Source organism: Aphelocoma coerulescens, chromosome 11, assembly GCF_041296385.1.
Source record: "Aphelocoma coerulescens isolate FSJ_1873_10779 chromosome 11, UR_Acoe_1.0, whole genome shotgun sequence".
Classification (NCBI taxonomy): domain Eukaryota; kingdom Metazoa; phylum Chordata; class Aves; order Passeriformes; family Corvidae; genus Aphelocoma; species Aphelocoma coerulescens.
In genome coordinates this window covers 18589496-18611405 of record NC_091025.1, presented here as the reverse complement: position 1 = coordinate 18611405, position 21910 = coordinate 18589496, and the positions used below count along the sequence as shown (strand labels likewise).

General features: G+C 45.0%; 1 protein-coding gene across 1 annotated transcript in view; it reads left to right on the top strand.

Annotated features, from left to right (window-relative positions):
- The first annotated feature begins 635 nt into the window (after positions 1-635).
- Positions 636-21910, top strand: part of CDH11 (cadherin 11) — an 82120-nt gene continuing 60845 nt past the window's right edge. Inside the window, exons 1-2 of the mRNA XM_069026484.1 lie at positions 636-715; positions 1096-1247. The gene's annotated coding sequence lies outside the window, so the exon portion shown is untranslated. The remainder of the gene's footprint in view (positions 716-1095; positions 1248-21910) is intronic.

The following is a 21910-nucleotide window of genomic DNA, read 5'->3' as shown; positions in this document are numbered from 1 at the left end:
AGCAGTGAATGCAATCCTTATTCTGAGGGGCCACGTGTTGCATCCTTCCTTGCTCTGCTCCACGGCCACACAGATGGCACTGGCTGTGCTCACAGGGGCTGGGGCACGGTGTATGCTGCTGGGTGAGAGGGGAATTGCAGGCTCACCTGTGCCTGTGTGGGTGTGAGGGGGCTGCGTGCTGCCTCTTGGTGTGGATGGGTGCACGGGCTCAGGGTGCTCCTCCCGGCGTTCGCGGAGCTCCGCCACTCCTGGGAATCACTGCAGGTGAGAAGAACGGCAGTGGGAGAGGGGCAGCCCCTGGGGCAGGCGTGGTGGAGAAGGAAAGAGTCCCCCCTCCACCTCCAGGCCTGGCCTGGCCTCTGGCTGTGAGCTGTATGAGACCAAGATTTTTCCACATCCAGAAATGCTTGAGGAACTTTGTCTTTTTTTTTTTCCCCTTTTTTTTTTTTCCTTTTTTTTTATTCCTGGACAAATCTCTGCTCCTGACAGGAAACATGACTGGATTGAGTATAAAACGCTGGCGCTGTCCGTGCCGCCCAGCCGAGCCCGCTGTCGGTGCCGTGGGGCGGGGGTGGCCCCACGCGCGGATCTCCGGCGGCCGCGGGGCTCTGGCGTGGCCTCAGCCCACCCGCGGCGCCGTGGGGTGGTCCTGGGCAGCCCGGAGAGAGGCGACAGGGAAGGGACAGACAGGGACAGGGCACCAGCGCCGCAGGATGTGGGTCCCCGGCCCCCTCGCAGCCGTGCCCGTGGGTGCCTGCGTGACTGCGGGGGTGCAGAACGACCCCTGGGGAGGGGACACCCCGCTCCTGCCCGGGCACAGGGACGCTGCCCTGGGCTCCTTCCCGCTCTCGTTTCGCCCCTCCAACCCCAACTTCTCCCCGCGGGCATCAGCGGAGCGCCAGGAGCGGGGCCCTGCGGGAGGGCAGGGCCGGGGGGCTGCGCTCCCCTGGGCTGGGGGGAGGGAGACGAAAATCGAGACGAAGCAACAGCCTCCAGCTTTTCCCTTCCTCTAATCTTGCTTCACTCCCCTTGCTCCCTCTCCCTCCCTCTCCCCTTTCCCCTCCCTCCCTCCCTCTTTCTAATTCCTGCCACTAGCTCGGAGCCTCATTCAGCAGCCGCTGCCGCTGGAGTGTAATAGGCTGAAGATGCTGCCGTGCCCGCTCCGCGGCCACTTGTGAATGGGACTTGCCTCGTCTCCCTCCTCCGCAGGCGGCCAAGGGACGCCGCCAGCCCCGCCGGACCCGCAGGTGAGCGGGGGGAGCCGGGGGAGCGGCGGGGGCAGCGCGGTGCGGGGAGCGCTGCGAGCCCCGCAAGGGGACAGGGACGGCGAAGGGAAGGCGAGCGGCGGGGGCTGAGCGCCGGGGCGGCTCGGAAAGGGGGTGCCGAAAGGGGGGGATGCTCGCGGGGCTCCCCGAAGTTGGCGGCAGCGGGGCCGGGCAGGTGTGCGGAGCGGAGCCGAGCGGGGCCGGGCGCGATGCGGGCGCTGCGGCGGCTGCGGGGCCCCGGGGCGCGCTCGGCTCTCCGGAGGGAGAAGGAAAACGCTCTGGCAGACGCTGCTTTCTATTTTTTTTTTTTTTTTTTTTTTTTTTTCTCTCCCTTCAGTTCTTGCTCGGGGGCGGGGAGGGGGAGGGCGAGCGTTTGGCTGTTTTAAAATGTTCCTCTGGAGAAGCAGATGCCGAAAGCCCCGAACTGAAAATCTTTTACTTGCGCCGTAGCTCCCAGGCACGAAATGGATATGCAGGAATTAGGAGTGCAGGAAACGAAGACTACTCTAGCCAGAATGAAAAAGGGAAGGACTTTGATTTATACCCTTTTCCTCCCTCCTATATTTATTTATTTAATTATTTTGCTGGCTTTCAAACGCATTACTATTCACAAGGTACCAAAATGGTATCTGTCTCTAGCACGGGCTAGTCCAAAAAGCATTAGACTCCTGGGTGATGCATGCATAAGCACATCCCCAAGGAAGGTAAAATAGATCAGGCTGCGGGTCCCCATAAATACCATTAAGTTTAAAATAAAAGTGCTTCCTGTGCAGCCCTTCGGGAGCACATATAGCAGTCTGACATCATGATACAAATGCCTTCACCTCCTATAGAAGTCCCCCTTTATTGTCTACTCTTTTAAATATTCATTTGGTGAGGAGAGTACCAGTATATGCTGGGAGAGCTGCTTTGTACCGCTGCTACAAAGGACAGAGTGGCTGTGTAACACTGTATTTACCTACCCAGATATCTGTGACAAAGGAACCTCTTTAGCAAATGAGGTCACTAATTCAGAAATTGGCCCTTTATGAGGAGAACGCTCATTTCTTTTTCACGTTCCAGTTACTAGCAACTCCCTGGGAAAGACTTTCTTCCTGTTGATTTGTGATGGTGATACGATAAGCTTTTCACAGACTCCGTGCCTCTCTATTAAGAAATTAAATGTTTTGAATTATTTAATAATGGAACTGTTGAATATGAGAGGCACAGCCAGGCTCAGGAGCAGGGAAGCAGGCACTCAGGCACTGCTGGCTGTCCATCTCTTTTCCCCCTCCCTTGCTCTTCCGTCTGCCTCAATGTTTCCAAAGTCTGTGTGATTCTCCAGGTAAATACTTTGTTCTCTTTTTCCATGCTGGCTAACAGATCCCAATGAATAAATTGCCTTTCAGTGTAGAAGTCCTGCAATAATTAATCTGACATCTGCCTCAGCCAGGTCTGTCCGCTGAGGTTTGGAACACAAATCGATGCTTGTGCTCGGTCCTTGGACTGATTTTATAAGCGGAGATATGTGCGAGTCCATGGCAGTGGAACTGCAGATGTTTGCTCAGGAGCAGCAGATCCATGGCAGAGCTGCACAGTTCGTGTGGCTGGGAGAGGGGCACTGAGAGCAGGGGGGGGAAATTGGCAGCACAAGATCTGGTTTGACTTCATGCCTTAACACACAAGGCATTCTTGTAGCACATTTCTGAGTCTGGAAAAGTCTATGCTCTAGAAAACAGAAGTTCCTGGCTGTAGTTCAAAAGCAGTTCTCCTGCCTCTTGCAGAAGAACAAAATAAAGTTACAGAACTAAGAACAAGATCTTCAGTAAAAGAATTGGAAATTCCTTAGGAAAATGTTACCTAAAGGACACCCTTCTTTGGCAGGCTCTTGTTCTTAGGCCCTGAAATAGGATTTTTTATTTATTTATTTATTTATTTTACCTCAGCCTTGCACATCAGAGAATGAGCATGGACAGAGAATGCTATTTATAGGCTTCTCCACATCAGCTTTAACTTTGCTACAAGTGTTGCCTGTCCAAAAAAATCAGTAGGAACTAGATTACTTCATTAGCAGAAACGCTGCTACAATAGGACATGCAAAGGGATGAGATAAGTCATTGCAATTTATCAGCAGCAGTTTCAGAGGAAAATATGTTGATTGAAAATGGTTGATTGAGAGATAGGACAGCTAAATTAATTTTTCTTCTGCATAACAATATGGAGAAACTGCAAAGATTGGAGTGATTTCTGTGATTTATCTGATAAAATGCTTTAGAGTATATCATGTGATTTCAGCTTCAATTAATATGCTATTCTGACAACATCTGACATATTTAATTTAGTGTAAGGAACATATGTGAAGTTCAGAGTTACAGTAGACTGAGGCTAGCATTCTTATTTTCTGCAACTGCTGTAACGTAACAGGACAACTTGACAAACAAACCTTTTAGTGATGAGAATTCCACAATAGAAGCTATTTCTAGCTCAGACATCATAGACATTTCAAGTCATCTCACACCTAAAACTAGCATCTCTTCTTTTTGGTGAACCCCATAACTGAATTTTGAATCCATTTTGTGAGCTGGATGTTTAGCGAAATATCTTCAGTGTGTGAGAAGCAGAGGTCTCATCTGGAATCAATTAATTTGAAACAGTTTAGCAACATACTTCCTGGACTTTGTGTATGTGTGTGTCTGAGTTCTTCTACCAGCATTTTCAGTTAGAATCTGTCTATTATTTCTTATGCCATACCCATTTTTATGTTTTTAATGGCACTTCAGCCTTCATTGTTCTGTTGTTGGGGCCAGCCCAAGGCTTGGGGACAGAAATGACAAGATGGCCATTGATTTAAATGGAGACTGGGTCGGGCGCTTTGTCTGGGTGAATTAAGAGGACTTTATGGCCATTTTATGTCATCTATGTCTTTTTACGTCAGATGTGTTATCTCTTATCTGTCAAGGAGCACTGTAGCTATCCGGTTTGATACATGCTGGACATGGAGTAAAACTCTTTTACAGTATTTTAGGAGGCAATGTAGCAGTCCTGTGTCGGGCTTTGATGCTGAGGGCTCTTAGGCTGTGAGCGAATCGCTCCGTTGGGTGCATTATCCCCGGCTGAAGGAGGGCTTGCATCCCTGTGGCTGCTCCGAGGGGCGCGGGGCTGGCGGCGGCCGGGCTGCGGTGCCGCGGGCGGGCAGCAGAGGGCACTGCTGGCCCGCGTGTTCCCGGCTCTGTTCCCGCACCGGGAGCATCCCGCGGGATGCGGGGCCGGACCCGCCGCGCTGCTCCCGGAGCCCTTCCCGGCTCTGTTCCCCGCACCGGGAGCATCCCGAGGGATGCGGACCCGCCGCGCTGCTCCCAGAGCCGTTCCCGGCGCCCTTCCCGCACCGGGAGCATCCCGCGGGATGCGGGGCCGGACCCGCCGCGCTGCTCCCGGAGCCCTTCCCGGCTCTGTTCCCGCACCGGGAGCATCCCGCGGGATGCGGGGCCGGACCCGCCGCGCTGCTCCCGGAGCCCTTCCCGGCTCTGTTCCCTGCACCGGGAGCATCCCGAGGGATGCGGAGCCGCACCCGGCGCGCCGGAATCGCGCTCGGCGCTGCCCGGGGTTTAGCAGCCCTCCCGCCGCTGCATCGCCTCACCTGCGGTGCCACGGCACCGTCTTGGCTCTGGCGGAGGAGTTTTGGGATGCTGGAAGTCCGGCTTGTCTGCAGACAAGCTGACTCCACAGCTGGAGGCTGGGTATGGAATAACCCCCCTCTTGGAAGGGTTTTGCTCTCTCTTCCGTCCCTTCTCTAAGGCAGTGCTGGTTCATGCCATGCCAAGAGTAGAGAGGCAGAAAAAAATGATACAACAAAATAAAATTTATTTCTTTCAGAGATGTTATCGGGTTAGAGAGATCTTGTAAAGACACCCTTAATAGGAGGGAAAAAAAAAAGACTTATTAGGCCAAATTGGACTAGTTCAATCTGTACACATCCAGGTCAGTGGAGCCTACAGCTGAAGGACTGAATAAAGCAGATTGGTCCGAATCACTTCCATATATCCTGCAGCACCTTGGAATACAAAAGATGTTGTCACTACCCATGATTGGAAATCAGAGAGCCACAGAATGATGTGGGTTGGAAGGGACCTTAAAGCTCATTTCCTTCCCCCCCTGCCATGGGCAGGGACACCTTCCACTATCCCAGGCTGCTCCAAAACCCATCCAAGCTGGATGCTCACCAGCAAGGACATGCATGACTGTACAGATGTGAAACGGTTGCAGGCATAGAAAGAGGCTTATTCCACCTGCCTTCTTCTGACACTCTTCTAAGACATCCACTTTGGGAGTGTTCCTACAGACTGGATCTTTGATTTGACTCAGAGCAACCACATTCCTGTGTATGAAAAGAATAGACCATAAATAACAAAGTGCAGAACTCTACAATATTGCAGAACATCCACTGTGTGCAGCCAGAGAAGTTCATTGATGCCCCTAACCCACGTTCTTGCCTACAACTGATGCCAAACCCAGGCAACACAGTGCCACGATAGCTGTACAATCTTCTGCCAACGGCCTGGGAGAGGATATTAATTAAGAATTATCTTAGAGGAGCGACCCTTGGCGAGAGTGTCAGTGGCTCCTGCACAGGGAAACAAATGGGCACAGGAGACCTGTCAGTGTCCATCCTCTGTGCTGCAGGGCAGGGAACATCCTTTCAGCTGCTCCCTGTGCTCGGGCTGGGAGGAAAACTTCGGGCTGCCAGTGCTGCTCAAAGCCCTCCCGAGAAGATTCCGCAGGGCTGGGACATTAGCAGGGACATTAGCGGTGCCTTGCGAGCCAGCGGGAGTTCAGAGACGAGGATCTGGAGCGGGCAGCCGTGCTGCTGAGCTGTGCCCGGGGGGAAGGTGACATTAAGGCTCATTTTGCCTCGCAGGGGCACCGGAGCTCCCTCCACAGCAGCTTGGGTGGCGCGGTGGCTCGCAGGCATCCCCGTCCCGCTGAGCTCTGCCGGCCCCACGAGCCATGATTTAGCTCCTCGGTTTTAAAGTGCAGGCTTAAGCAAATTCTAAGGGGTTTTTGTGTGTGTGGTTGGTTGGTTTTTTCCTTTTTTTTTTTCCTCCAAAGTCTGGCAATGAGTGAGAGCCCTCTCCCTTCTGAATCAGCAAGAGTTCATCAGAATTCTTAATTGGAATGCAATGGCAGGCAGAGTTGGAGTGGTAGAAATCAATGTAAATGGATTAAAAGAAAAGGACCAAGTAACTGAATGCGAAAGAGGAGCCAGGATTTTCCAGAGTGATTGGTGAACAGTGCAGCAAGAGGTTCCCAAATAGAATTCATTATTACGATGATTTAATAGTTCATCAACAGGTAGACTGTATCCACATTATAGGTACACTAACAGAAATTGTGGATCGTGGAGTATTATAATGCTGACAAAATTGAACAGGACTTTGATATGTGGATTTCAGCTGCAGGAAATGCCTATCTAGACAGCAATTACAGTTAAGGTTTCATTAAATTGTGTTGGTGCAGACTGACACCGTTGCCATGAGCCCCCAGTGGTGCTGCCAGGACATTGGCCCGTGCAGGGCTCTCCTGCTGGAGAGATGAGCAGGAGGAATTTGATTCAATAACCCTTGAAAACACACAGGTTTTGTGTTTGTGAGCTGCACAGCACCGAGCATTTAACTCCCCTATCCTTGTATGGTGCAACTGGTGCAGGTTTTCGTGCCCCATGAGCAAGCCCAGCCTGAACTCAGTCTGGCTGGGTCAGCTGTGCACAGGTTTGTTCCTGGATCCTGTCCTCCAAACCAGGACAAACAGTAAATCTGTGCCATGCCCTCTCACAGCCCATTGCCTCCCACGTGAGCCCCTAATCACACAGTCTGTGCTGGCCTGGGAAGCTCAAAACTTCCTTAACTCTGTGCCAATCCCATTGAAGGGCTGCTTCTTCTGAGCCACATTTTAGTGCTCTTCCTTTCACATCAGATATTCCAAGTGAGAGAGTTACACTTAAGGTTAAACTGCTGCCATATAAACTCTGGTTCAACATAATTTTGATCCCAGCGAGGCTGCTGATATATACTTTTAAATAAAATCAAACTTCAGAAACACATTAATTGGTCTCAGTGGTTAAGTTAAATAGTTAAATACATGCATACATATCATTCTGCCAAGGCTAAGTCATTAGTTCAGTGGAAAGCAGAAATGATGGCTCTATTGGAATCAGGAGACCAAACCCTATTTCCATTAATGCTAACTGTTTTATTAATACATGCATGTGTCGGCATTAAGTCATAAATTTAAATGGTCTGTCCCTTCTTGATTTAAAGTAATTATCTCACAGATCTTGGCTGCTGAATGAGTAACTCAGTTACTCCTTTCATCTTTTATCAACTAAGTTTTTAATTTTTTTGGGTGTGCTTATAGACATTGAAAGGCAAGCAAAAGAAATAGAGCTTGTGCAAAGCTGGCTGGGATTTGAATCAAAAATAAATGTATTTTCATTGCCCAAGTAAAATATCTGTAACCATGCCAGCCCCCAAACAAGGATTCCCAGACCTTTAGTCACAGACCTGCCTGCATCTTATGTGCACTTTGTACACTCATTTATAGAAGTGACTGGAAAACTTTGATGGAAGCAACAAGTAAGGCTTGCAAGCTTTATATTGTTCAAGGAAAAGGACATTCAAAAAGTTTATCCTTATTTTTTGGGCATAGTTTGATTTGCTAAAGAGAGATCCCGAGATAAATACAAGACTTTGAATGGAATTTAGAAATTAAGAATGGTCCCATTAGAAGTGGAAAAACCAGTTGAAGTGTTGGGATTCAACTCTAGGGTTCAATCTCATCCTCTCCAGAGCAGCGCTCCCTTCAGAGACCTGACCACACACTGGTGCAGTTAAATATTTCTCAGCATCACTCAGCTGAGGTGAGAATGGTAGCTGGCCATGGAAGACAAGGTCTTAGGGCATTTCTTCCTCTCAGGGCACTGCCTGGCCAGGCAGGAATGACTGTGAGCTGTTTTCCTGGAAGGAGCAGTATCAGAGCAGCTGAGTGCTGCCAGGTTAACTCAGCAGGTACAGAGCACTGATCAAACCCTCCCATTTCATATTGCATGAGCCACAGGGATCAGCAGCCTGGTGGAACTGAGAATCACTCAAACATTTATCCAGTGCACACAGAGAACAGATATTTTTTATGATAATGGCTCCTTCCCTTTCTCTTTCAGCATATTTTTCTTGCAACTGGAATTCCAGAGAGGATCTTCAACATTTCACATTAGTGAAAAGTCACTGTTCATTCACAGTTTCAAACACAATTTCTCCAGACATAAGAGGTTCCAAAATTTTGAAAAGCAGCTGAATAATAATTTTACTTGAGGCTCTGATCCAAAGAGAAAATTTTGTCCACTGCTGATTGTTGCCTTTTTATTTGTTACTGTTCCAATTATAGCTGGTATAGCTGGGAGAATATGGCTGATTAGTATGCATTTCAATTCTTTTTAGCACGGTGGCAATTTCCATAGCATTTCTTTTTCTAAAGCCAGAAGAAAACAGAGCAGGCAGTGGCATTTGCATGCAAACAATTTGTCATTTACATACAAAAGGGCTGATTAGGTAGGAATACATGTGGCTATAGGTCAGACAGGATGGTCATAATTGCTCTTTCTGTCCTGAAAATTGTAAATTTTGCAATATTTATATGAAAAATTATGTTCATAAATTCATTATGTTCGTGTTTCAAGTATTGAGTTACAAATCCTCTTAGAGATCTTTGGTTTTCTCTGGTGCTTTGGCCCTGTAGGTGAAACTGGTTTTAGCTGATCCGTTCCTCAGAGCTTCCCAATCCTGTGCTGCAGGCCACAGTCCTGGACAAACAAAGCTGATTTGGGGAATTCAGAGCTAATTGGGGCACCTGCATGACCTGGGTCACAATGAACCATGTTCAATAGTTAAGGCTGATGTCTCTGTGCCCTTGGAGTCCTGCCTGTGCTCCTGGGCTTGGTCTGGGGTCTCTCAGGTTGCTGCACCTTCAGCTGGAGTTCACTGAACTTGCTGATGTGTGGATGAGATTCCTTGGCCCTCACTTTATTAGATCCTGCTCTTCCTCTGCAGCTCCAAATCTAATATTCAGTGAACATTTCACCTCCAGAATTTCCCACTTTTCAATGCAAACTTTGCTCTCTCACAACCTCACCTTTAGCAGGTACAGAGGCCTCTTTGACCTTTCTTTTTTATTTTCATATTTCTCCTTTACTCAGCCATCTCCACTTGTGTTCAAAAGTGGAGACATTCTTCTCGGCTTCCTTGGCTCAGGCTTATCCAACGTTTGCCTTCTCCTCTGGCTCTTCCTGCTCCCTGAATTAAGTGAGTTTTCCATGCCCAGCCTGCAGGGCAATCACACCCCTTCACAACAAGCTTGGAGCTGATGTCCAGTGACCTTCCACTGACATTATTTCACTTTTTGGATCCAACAGCAAGACCTCATTTTTCTGTGTGTTTGTCTCAGTATATGTCAAAGTGCTGGGAGCAGCTAAAATTAGTTCCCAGTACATTCAATGACTTCAATAATTATTTACTTCATAAGAAAATAAAACTCCACATTTAAATGAGGCAACAGAGTGTGATCTGAGAAATACTTAAACACCCTCATGAGAGAGGAAATGGGAACCAGCCCTGCTGCCTTACTAGATATGTGCAATATGCATCTGTCACATGGAAATAGGGCATGATGAACTCCATGGAAAAGGTAGCACGAGGATTTACTCCAGGCTGCAGTGATGTGCTGTCATTCTGGAGCATCACAAATTACCAAGTGGCTGCTGGCTTGGGCTTTAAAGGAGCAGTCAAAACACATGAGGAAAATCAAAAGTCAAAAGTCAAATTGCTAATTTTTTTCCTCATGGCATGGGCTTGACATAGAGTTCCACCTTATTGTGCCCTTCAGTGTGGATTTGTACTTTTGGAAGGCATGGGTAATGTCCACCTTTCTTAATACATGCTCAGAAGTTTGTTATTGTTGTTAGTAGTCTCTTTAAATTATTTTTATGAGCAGATGAGTTTAAATTGTTTATCTGATGTTTGCACTTTGCTGGTTAAATTCAGACTGGTGAACCTGATCTAAACCAGAGAAATTGTGCTGGAGTCCATGGGGTTGTTCACTGACACTGGGATTGTTGATCTGTGCCCTTGATATGGCATTTCAAGGAGTTTCGGTTGTTGATTTTGTGTCTGAGTTTAGATGGAGTTGTGCATCTCAGGACTAAGCCAGGTTTTGGTCCTACCAGAGTCAGGAATGCTCTCAATGCACCATCAGATGGATGAAATTACACTGATATTTGCTTAATTATCCAATCAAGTTCAACACGAAATTAGTTGGGCTGAAATAACCAAGTCGGCAGAGGAAGTGCCAGCTCTGAGATTTACCAAGATTTGACAGATGCTCATTGCTGTGACCTTCTTTTTTTCTTTTTTATGAGCTGGAGGTCAGGGAGAGTGTTCCTGGAATTTCTGCCTTCCTGGGATCCTGAGGGCTCTGACCAGACTGTGCATGTCTCCCACCAGTGATGGACTGGGTGCATTCTGTATTTTGGTCACAGAACTGTGAAATCCTGCTCCTGACTGTCCCCACAAACAGTCTGGGGAACAGCTCAGCCTTTATGGCATTCCCCTTCAAAAATGAGTGACCAGCAAGTCATTTCTTGGAAGTTGTACATCATAGGAGAGCCAACAAAACTCGGGACTTTTAACTTCTATTGACTTTTTTTTCCCCAAAAAATTTACAAAAGGTCATTGATACTTTTTAAGAAAATAATGTAAATGAAATTAATCATGTGTACAAAAGACTTTTCCATTGCCATTTGATCATTTTGCCTACTGGAGGGGAGAAGGAGAATGTTTTTGCCTAGAGGTATCTCCCATCTGGAAATCACATCCATTTTTACTAGAAATGAAACCATTCAAAATAAACTGGAGTAAAGCTTGTGTTTTAACTGTTTCCATGTGCTTTAAAGTAGGCTATATTCAACCCATAAGTGCCTTGGGCATTTTATTACTCTGAGTTAACGAATGCTAATTGCTTGTTGAATTTGAGACCAGCAGCTCCTCCTTTAACGCTGCTCACTGGTGTTACCAGGAGTGTTTGCTCAAGGAGGAAGGTTTCCCATTTCACATGTTAGTTATATGTGCTGCTCCTCTGGCTTTATGAAAAACGCATAAAATTGTGTCTACATTGACTTCTTTTCTCATTCTTACCAATTCATTATGCACATTTCCCCTCTGGGCTTTGCAGAAGGCCCCAAGTTTTATTTTCCCACAAATCAGAAACATCCCAAATTTTTAATAACTTATCAAGCATTTTACACGTAAATACGTGGCTTTCCATCTGCATCCTCATGCCCCCAAATAATTTGCCTGTTATCTAGGGGAAGGCAGGCATGTTCATTATGCTTTTTGCAGCCTGTATCCCTGTGAATTGAGATGTCACTCTGCATGACAGGGATTCTTTCCACAACTGTACTGTGAAGGACAGATGCCTTTCTGCCATGAATGGGACCAGAAAAAGTCCTGTTGCAGAACTGGTTTTGCCACATCTGAGTAGTCTGGTGAGGTCATTTCCATAATCCATGGAACAGCTGCTAAAATTAGGGATGTATCCATAGCTGTGTTGTTGGAGCTGTGTAGGGAACTGAGTGAGAGATCGCTATACACTAATTATGCCTTCTAATTATGTCCTTTTAGTAACCTCCTCATGTCCCGAAAGAATCTTAGAATGAATGAAGAGGAGCCTAATTCCTCATTTATGGAGAGGAATTCTCTCAGTAATCATAGTCAGAATGGCAAATCAGCTGAGAGCACAGCGTCTGCATTGACTTTAGTTTCTGTTTTTGTGCAGGCAGCATGACCAGGGCTTTGACTCGGTCACGGCCCAGATGATTTCATTCAGGTTCTTGCATTGAGGAGAGGGAAGGCTTAAATCTACTTGGTTTTCCTATTTGAGGAGTGTTGTTTCACCTGACTAGAGGAGTCTGTGCCCACTCACTTTTCTTTTGGGGGAAATAGTTGGGAAGCATGGACGTGATGAAAACTCCTGCATTGCCAAGGCAAACCCCTTTTCTTCTCAGCAGCATTGTTATCTGTCAGTATCATGCCATCTAAAGAGTAGCTCCCAAAAATTAATAGTAAGACAAGGTAACTTGACTGGGAAATAATTTCAGCTTGTTTAGAAGAGAGAGGTTCAGCCTTCCAATGAGCATGCCATCAAGCGTGTGGTACAGGGATCTCCTGGACATACTGTGCCTGCTGTGCTTCTACTGGAGCAGCATTCCCAAATGATGCTGTGGGGCTCACTTTGGAATGCCAGGACGCTGCCTGAAGTCTGCCACTGGTGCCAGAAGGGTTAAACCCCATGTGGGCCAGTTATCTGTGTGGAGCTTCAAACAGCCACACTCGACATCAAAAAGGGACTGCAGCAACTCCTTGATCAAAGCTCAGGTAATTTAATTATTTGCCTTCATGAATCACGGTGTCCTTGAACAAGCTCGGGATGCCTGGATATTAGAATATGGGAAATTTATTGTTTCACTCCTTCTAATATTCCAACATCAAAGAGAGCCTGTTCATGAAAACAAAGAAGTGGGAAGTCAAAGAATTCGAGCAAAAGCTAATGTGGAGAGACTGAGTTTTCTAAGGTCTTTGTGAGCTGAAAGTTAAGATGATTCCTGTGGGGTGAGGTATTTACCACTGTGATCCTTTGTGTCTGTTTTATGTAAGAAAACATCTGTCCCATGCTGAAATGCTCAGCTCCTGCTCCTGTACAGTCACTTAGTTGCCGTAGTTTTCCCTGTTTCTCAGTTCCAGGCGATGCCTCTCATTTTGGGTTGCAAATCTCTCTTTGCCAAGCTCTGAGTGGCTCTCTGACCACGTCACGCTTTGAGATTCTAATTAGCACAGTGCAATTAGACTGGGCACCCTTGTGCGGGGGAGGCGGCTCCCGCAGCATCCCGGCCAAAAGCCGGGATAAATGCCGGGAGGGGAGGGATGCTCGTGGCTGAGGGAGCAGAGCTCAGTCCCGAGCGCTCCCTGTGCCTCTCACAGCGGCGGCGGCAGAGATAGTTCACAATTAATGAAGCGAAAATGGATGGGCATTTTTAAAACCCCAACCGTAGCAGAGAAATGTGTGCTGACACCAGAATGGATCCTCAGCCCACAGAACTAAATGTTGCTTTATTTCTAGGAGAGATGAATTCCTTTGTATCTTTCCCTTTTCTTTTTATTTTTGCATTCTCTTTTCTCGGTCTGCCAAATTTTCCTTCGCAGCTGCGGGCCTGACCCCTCTTTTTTCCTTGTTCATGGAGCAAACATAAAATACTAGAATTTCTTCTGGTAAGTGCCAGCCTTGGTGTGTGTGTTGTGTGTTTATGTGCTACGTCATTTCTGCATAGGAGCTCTCCTTGTGTCTGCTGCCCTGGTTTTGGATGCGTTTGATTCACAATCTGCACCAGTCCTGTGTGTGAGGCTGCTGCTGAAGGCAGTGAGATGTCTCTGTGCTTCCTTGTATTGTAGCAGGAGCAAAAATAAATTAGTGGGAGACAAATCAACACAGAGAGGAAACAAATGCAGTCGCTATGTGCAGTGACAAATGTTTCTGGGAATGATAAAAAAGTTATCTAAATAGAAAATAAAACAGTGGCTCATTCCACCTGCTCGTATTTACCTGTGAGGTGAGAGCCACAGATTTCTAATGCTGCAGATCCTTTTGCAAATGAAAATATTTTCTTTAAAAATGCAATGGAATTTTTTAAGAGAAAGGGCTGCAAAATGCAGAATATGATAAATAAACTACTTAATTATTTTATACAACACAGTAAATAATTAGGTTAACAATGCAGTATTCTGCAGCTCACTGGTGAGGAGATCTACAGAGTATTTTGTTTAAATGGTGAGAGGATGCTTGGAGAGATGTTCCTCTGCTTGGTGTAAAGAAGGTATAACCTTCATCTATTGATTAACTGTAGAACAGGTCTATCAGCTCTGTGTATCAGTTCCTTACAGACCACAGAATTTAATCAACTGTGCTCTGTTTTAGAGACATTTCAAATTCTTACAACAAAACCCAGGCAACTGTTATTGGAAGAATGTTTCGTTAGAAACTTTTCAAACCATTGAGTCCCATGTTTCAGTTTCTTTAATTTAGACAGGGAACTTTTAAGCCTGAAAGACTTTGCTTTTAATTTCCATGAACTAAACATGGTCAGTTTATTACCAGGTGAGAACCTCATTCCTCATTTTCTGAGAAGTCAGCCAGCAGATTTCGCTCAAGGGGAAGTTGCTTGGTTAGGATTTCCAGTAGCATCCCAGACAGCCAGGCAGGATTGCCAAAAAGTTTTCCAGGCCAGGTTGGACAGGGCTTGGAGCAACCTGGTCTAGTGGAAGGTGTCCCTGCCCGTGGGAGGGGGTGATCTTTAGGATCCTTTCCAACCCCAACCATTCCATGATCCTGTATGAGAACATGCACCCCTCTGGAATGTCAGTCAGAGAGTTGCTGTGAGTTCTGTGATGCAAACAGGAGCTTATGACAGCCTCAGTTTGTGCCCCAGGAGCTCAGAGGTTCTGTGGGCAGTGGATGATGCAGTGGCAGGGCTCATGCCCATGCCATTACCAGAGGAGGAGGAATTGATTAGCTATAACACACTTCATTAACACTGCACTTTCTCAATCATTGTAATTGTGGCTCTTCCCCTAAAACATCAAGTGGAGCAGGTTTTGTTTCAACCAAATCAATCTAATGTGTTAGAATTTACATAATTTCCTCTTATTCCGTTTATGGAGCAGCAGGAATTTTAATTTGCATTGTCTGTATAGTCTATAATCAAAGTGTTAAGAGCACAAGGTTTATTCATTATGTATGGCATGTGGTGACAAATTTGCATAATGGGCCACATCTTGCTGAAATATTCCTTCTTTCCCCACACCCACCTTGGCAATTTTGGCCATAACTGATTTTCTATAAACCCGGTGATTCAATCACATAAGACTTTCAGTTCCTTGGAATATTTATTGAGGAGAAGTATCCCTATAAAAATTAAAAGTGGATAAAATATCCTCCTGAAAGAAGAGAAGGGCTAAGGGAAAGCCTTGAAAACTGGGCTGTGCTTCCTGATTTAGGGAGAAAGATGATACAAACCCGCTGGTGAGTGAAGGTGAACATTCCGAAGATGAATGGAAAGGTGCCTTTTATGTTTGTTGAGTGGCAATTACTACATAGACTCTTTCTATGAAAATTTTCAGGACTAAGTTAGGGACTAAAAAGCCATAAAGCAATTAAGGTGCTGTCAATGAAAACCTCCATCACAGACTGTTGTCTGCCAAGGCCAACATGTGTTTATGAAAATGAAATGCTTAGCAAAATTTCATTTTTTAAAATATAAGATTATATATTTTAGCAAATAGAGGGAAAAAAATGTAGGAGCTAAAAATATTATCTAAATGAGGGATGTAATGCATCCTTTGGTTTGGATACACAGGCCCTCTATGGAGCATCTCTGAGCATAAGATTTATCATGTAGCTCTTCAGTTGCTGAGTTTTGGATGTGGCACAGTTTCATTCTCCCTTTTGCTGCCCAAGGATAGTCAGACTAAAATGTAGGACTTTACACTTATTTTTATTATATCCAGCTATCTTACAATCCAAGAGTATAAACAAATATCTTTTTTTGTACTAACATGAACAGAAATTCAGGTAGTAGTACAAGATTTATCTACCTTTGATCAAAGCAAAGCTCCTGAGAGAAATGCAGAATATCTTTAGATGTTGGCAGCCACGCTCTTTGTAAGAGAGTACATGGACAGGTGTTTCAGTCCTTCATGGAAACCTTCATTCAGATAATTTTTTTAACACATCCTTAAATCCCTCATCTGAGTTCAAGAGTTTAAAGCTCCCAAAGTGCATTGTATTATCTTATCCCCTGCTAAGAAAAGGGGCTGTGGGTGTATTATATGCATGATGACTTGTGTTTGCAAGTTATGTAAGTGGAGGAGCAGACACAAATCTGACATCTGTGAATCTTTCAATCTCTGCTCGAAACTGGAGTGAAACTTTGACAAGACTGTTGACACCCAAAGTCTGCCAAAAGGCTTTTAAACAGAGTTCTGTCACCGTAGATACAACAACTGCACACAGAAAAAGGAGAGGGAGCACTCTGAGTTCACATCACCAAAGTTTTAAGATTAATGCCTAGAGAGAAGGCTGCTCAGTTGGTTGAGAGAGGTGCCAAAGACAAATGTAAAGCCACTTAGCCTTTGAGAGAAAGAAAATCCCAGAAAAGGGGAGGCTCATTTTGCACTGAGCTCACCTCTAAGAGGTCCTATTAAGGTGATTAAGCTGTAACACTCTCAAGCCCTAACAGTGGTCACTTTTTCCCCCAGCTTTTCACAGATCTTGCTGTATGCGCTGCACAGTCTGAAAATCCCATCTCCTTCTGCTCTCCAGCTCCTCTGGCAAGAACTCTCTTGCCTACTTTCCATCTTTTTTCTTCCTTACTCATTTTCCTACCATTTCTCCACATCTGTTAAATGCTGTTTAAAAATCTGAAAGGATCTACCAAGGTTTGCAGAGAGAGACACATAGAAAGGGCAAGTCAGTCTTGGTTGTCTATGTGCCCAGCCATATTCCCAGGGATAAACTATGTGTGTGCTCAGGATTCATGTCCTTAGAGTGCTTCTGTAGGAGCTGCAGAGTTGGGGGTGAGGGAATGTGTATAGTTTTTTAATTATTTCCCCTCCCTACCCATTGTGGTCAGCTGCAGGCACCCCAAATTGATCCTGGGAGCCTTGCAGAATATTCTTGTCAAGTCCAAATCTCTCTTGAGCCGCACCCTGTTCTGGAATCTGCTCAAGCATCAGCACATCTTGCTGGTGATTAAGCACCAGCTGAAAAAACACCGGTTGGAAATGTCCCCAGAGCTCCTCCGGGCCACCTGCAGGGAGACAGCCGGCCGGGCTCCTGGACGGCCAAGGAAACACAGGCAAAAGTGGAAATGTATGAAGAGATTTTAGGAGCAATACCAGTTCGTCCTGTCCGAGGATGTGCCCTCTCCGGGGAGCTGCAGCTGGAGGCTGGGGGAAGCACGAGCAGCTCTGTGCTTGTATTAATAGCACGGTGAATTAAACCAGCCAGGTCGGCTCGGGAAATCTCAGTCTGCAGCAGCACCTCCGAGCTGGCCTTGTCCTGCTGCTTTCAAGGGGAATAAGAGCTGCTGAAGCCTAAACAGTGCACTCAGCCTGCTACTGCCATGAGAATAAAATGCAACAGTCAGGGCAATATTTCTTCACCCAGCTCAGCAGCTCCCTGACTGCTGCAGGTGCTATCGCTCCCAGCCCGCTCCCTGCAATTTCAGATACAGTTTTTCTTGTCCGTGGCTTCAGCAGCTGTCATGTAGATCAGGCTTCAGCCCAAATCTCTGTCTGTGGCACTCCATGTGAATAAGAAAAATGTGTTTTACAACTCGGTGTGAGAGATGAAAGAGAAATCAGATAAAGTTAAAATGTTTTACAAGTTTAGCGAGTTGTCTCTTGAAATGGCTACAGAGCTTGGGCAGCCACTAAAATAAAATGTACATTAATCAGTTGAAATAGCAGCTATTTGTTGTAAATGCTGTGATGTACAATTAAACAGGACCACTTTTATTTTTGCAACAGGCTATAGCTAATCCAATTAGAGAAGTGCCTAAGATTAGGGTGATTAAAAACCAACCACACTTCCTTTCTAACCCCTGGAGGGAGAGTTTGGCACCCAGGCAGGAGAACAAGGCGATGGTTCATCTTTGACTCAGATGTTGTGGTTTGGACAGGACTTAGGCAGCCTCGGGTCACTCACTGGGGTTGTTTTCCAATTTGTACTCTTCTTCTCTTGGAACATGGAATGGGATTTTTTTTAAAATCATATCATCCCGGTCTTTTGTATTGCAGACATGTTCCTCTTCCAGGACCTGTGCCTGATTTCCCAAGCTCTGTTCTAATGGCTCTTTAGGTTTTTCATCTTCTAGTGCACATTTGGAGTTTCCTACACTCGAACCTGTATGCTGCCTACATGTGATGGTGCTTTAGAGGCTGCACCTTTCTAATGTCCTTCTTTGCCTGCCTGAGTCAGAGTCCAGAAATTCCTGGTATTCCTCTTTTAGTCAGTAGTGCATAGAGGCAATTTCTTTGATAGTTTACATGATAAAACAGAAGTGAAAGTAGAAGCCCCTTGTTTTAAGTGCCTTTATTTATCCGGTGCTTTGAAACTATTAAAAATATTGGTGTTGATAGCTTTCAAAGGAAATAGATCTGCTGCAAATAGACAAAATATTCCAGTAATGGTTCTTTCTCTCCTTGATCCTGTTTCAATCCAGGGACTATACAAAAAGTCCAGTAGGTTTAGACCTATTAAAACCTATTTAATAGGTTTTTGGAAACTTAGTTTTAAATAGGGAAAGATCAGCAACATGACAGTGCCAGCTTGAGAGGAAAAATGAGATGTCATGTACCTGAAATAAGTGCTACAAGTCTTTGTGAGGCAACGGCTGTATTTTTTCCCCTGCATGATTAGATTTTATAAATATCCTGCCGTGTTCAGGTGTGTTCTCATCTGCCCATCAGCAGTGCAGGGCTGTGCTCCACTCGCAGCTGACAAGCAGCCAGCAGCTGTTAATGACAGCACTGGGATTTTTGGCACCTTTGTTACAGTGCACTGACTCCGTGCTCACAGGGTAATTATCTCTCTGCTCTGCTCTGTGGCACTGAGCACAGGATGTGCATCACTGCTCCTTCCAGAAGTTTCCCAAGAATTTCTTAGGATTTGTGGGGAAAAGGACCGTTGACTCTAAATATGATTCATGCATAATTACCAGCACCAATTCCTTGTTTCTCTTTTCTGAAGTGCTTTCAGAGAATTTTGGGCAGGTTACAGCGTTGGGGTAGGGGATGATAAGCAACTTTATATATTCCTGGATAGCAAAGGAATGCTGGCACATATTTGTGGGGAAGGTGTCAGAACTTTTGAGGATGGTTAATAGGGTTAAACGCAGACAAAGTCATGGAGGTGTTGTACCTATGATCTTTGTCTCATGTAAAGTTCTGTCCTGCAGGAAGCTCTTTATGGGCTCCATCATGAGAGATGAAACATAGGGTAGTGTAAGCAGAGCCAGAGCAGGGAAGAACATGGATCCTCTTTGCTCCATATGCACTCTGTCAGATGAAAGACAGATATAAAATTAATTCTTGTTTATAAACTTTCACTCCAACGTTGCTTCATCTTTTCAGTGCTTGAATCTTCTAACCTATGTCTGTACTGACTATTTTTCTATACACTCATACCATGGATTCTCTTTTCACTTTCTTGGTCTCCTTCAGCTCCGTGAGATTCCTCCTGCTGATCTGGCTGAGGTCTGAGGGTTCACAATGCCACAGGGACTGGGTTCCCAACCTCAGTTCAGTTTTCCAGCACACCTACTGCAGGGATCTAATCCCCCTTTTGCTCTCCTTTTGGTTTTGGGTTTGCATTCCTTTTCTTTCTTTTTTTTTTTAAAAAAAACTGTAATTCTAATTATTTCAAGCATAATTACATACTTCAACATTTTGAGAGTACTAAATGTTGTGCACAACACTTAAACAGCCAGTTAATACCCTCAGAAGCAAAGTGTCAGCAGGCTTTTGAAGAGGCCCTGGATTGCCCAAGGCAGCTGAGTGAGGAGCAGTGCATTACTGCTGCCACAACACTCACGTGGCACCGAGCCCAAGTGCTCCTCAGAGGAGTTTCTCCTGTTGAATGATCAAGATAAAGATGCCACAGCCCTCCTAGCTCACTCAGCTGCACAAGCTTTCATTACCTAAACCTGTGCTGACCCCTCCAAACCAGGCTGGCCTGAGCTGCAGCCATGAGATGCCTCACCCCAAAAAACATCCTGGGTGAGTTGTTCTTTCTGAAGTCAGTTGGAGGAAACACCATTGGAACGGGGACCTTTGAGTGAAGGAATACGAAAGCTTTTCTTAAGAGATTCTGATAATAAGAAAATAAAGGGTAGAATTTGTTATATTACCCTTTTCAGATTTATTAGGCGTATTTTAGTTCAGAGAAGGCAAATTCCATTTGCAGTGTTTCTTCTGTATAAAATATCCCTTGTGCTATTTCAGTTTAAATGGTGCATGTTTTTTATATTCTTACAGAGCCTGGGAAAGCCAAGGGGTGTAGATTGGATTAATGGACCTCTAGTGGAATCCATAGTCTTGTCCTTATCGTTTAAAAATAAATTTTGTAAAAATTCTTCAAAGTATATCAGTTCACAAGACGTTCCTTGTATTTCATTTGTTCTCTTCCAACTACTTCAATATGAATATTTCAGTTCTGATTTCTTGTTTCTTCATTTCAAACAGAGGAAATGTAAATATTTTATTCCTGTAGTAAAACATTCCTTGAGGAGGTGTGAGAGTACTACAGAATGAGACAAAATTCAGCTGAAACTCTGTAATAATATCCTAAGGACCTGTTAAGTTTTCAAAAGAAAGAACATTAAATTAATACAGGGTAGTAATTTCATTCAAGTATTTTCTTCAGATACTATGATATAGAATTTCAATATTTATTTTTCTTTTTCTTGAACCGTTATTATTTTCTCCAGCTTCTTTTAGGATAATGTCAGGTATCTATTTCACTCATAAATCCAACAGTTGCAATCCTTTATGCAGAAAAGAAAGGACATTTACTACCTCAAAGTGATGGTTTCTCAGATGCTAAAACAGGCAAAAATCATAAAGCGACAGACTTGCTGTAATTTTAGCTACTTATTTCCTGGAAGAAAAAAAGCCTTGAATTTTTAATTCAGAGGAAAATTAATTCCATCCCTTAGTATTCTTAGTAAATGACTCATGTAACAGTTTTCAGGCACCAGCAAATCTGTCTTTGGGTAAGACATAAGATTGAACTTCAGAGGAACTGCTGACACCCACACAGTGTCAGTTGGACTCAGCTGACACTACGTGCCAAATTTATTTCTTTGTCTGCCTCTTGTTTCTCTCCAGGAGAATATATGGATATCTTGGAAGTGGTATGGAGCATGGAAATGTATGTGCAGTTAGTGGGAAGCCTTCTGCTTGGTGTAACAGCAGTAGTAGCTCTGTGTGTTCTGCGGGATGGGGATGGAAAATCCACCAGAACAGACTCCTGGAGCTATGGAATAGAGGTGGCCTTTACAGGTCAGGGGGCTGAAATGATTCCTTCTTTTAATATTACTATTTGTCATTAGTTTCAGATCAGGATAGTGGCATGAAACAAAATTTTCTCCAAATGTAGAAGTTATCTCTTAAAGAAATGTATTCTCACCAAAACTTCTGCTCCAAGTTTGATTTTTTTTGTGGTTCAAACTTTAAAAAGGAAAAAAAAAAAAGATTCTTGTGAAGAAGATATGTTTTGGGTCCTGTTCTGCAGCAGAAAGTGTTTGCTGATATAGTTCTGCCAGGATATCTGTATCAACAACGCTCCTTATTTTAAGCACAGCATGTGCTGGCAAAGAAATGCTTTTATCAGTTCGTGGATAAAACTCATATGCAGAAATGACTTGGGTTCTGCCAGCTGAAAATCTTCTCAGCTTTTTGTCTTACACTGTTGTCAGTCAGGAAGGGCTGAGGCATCTCTGATGTAGGCTG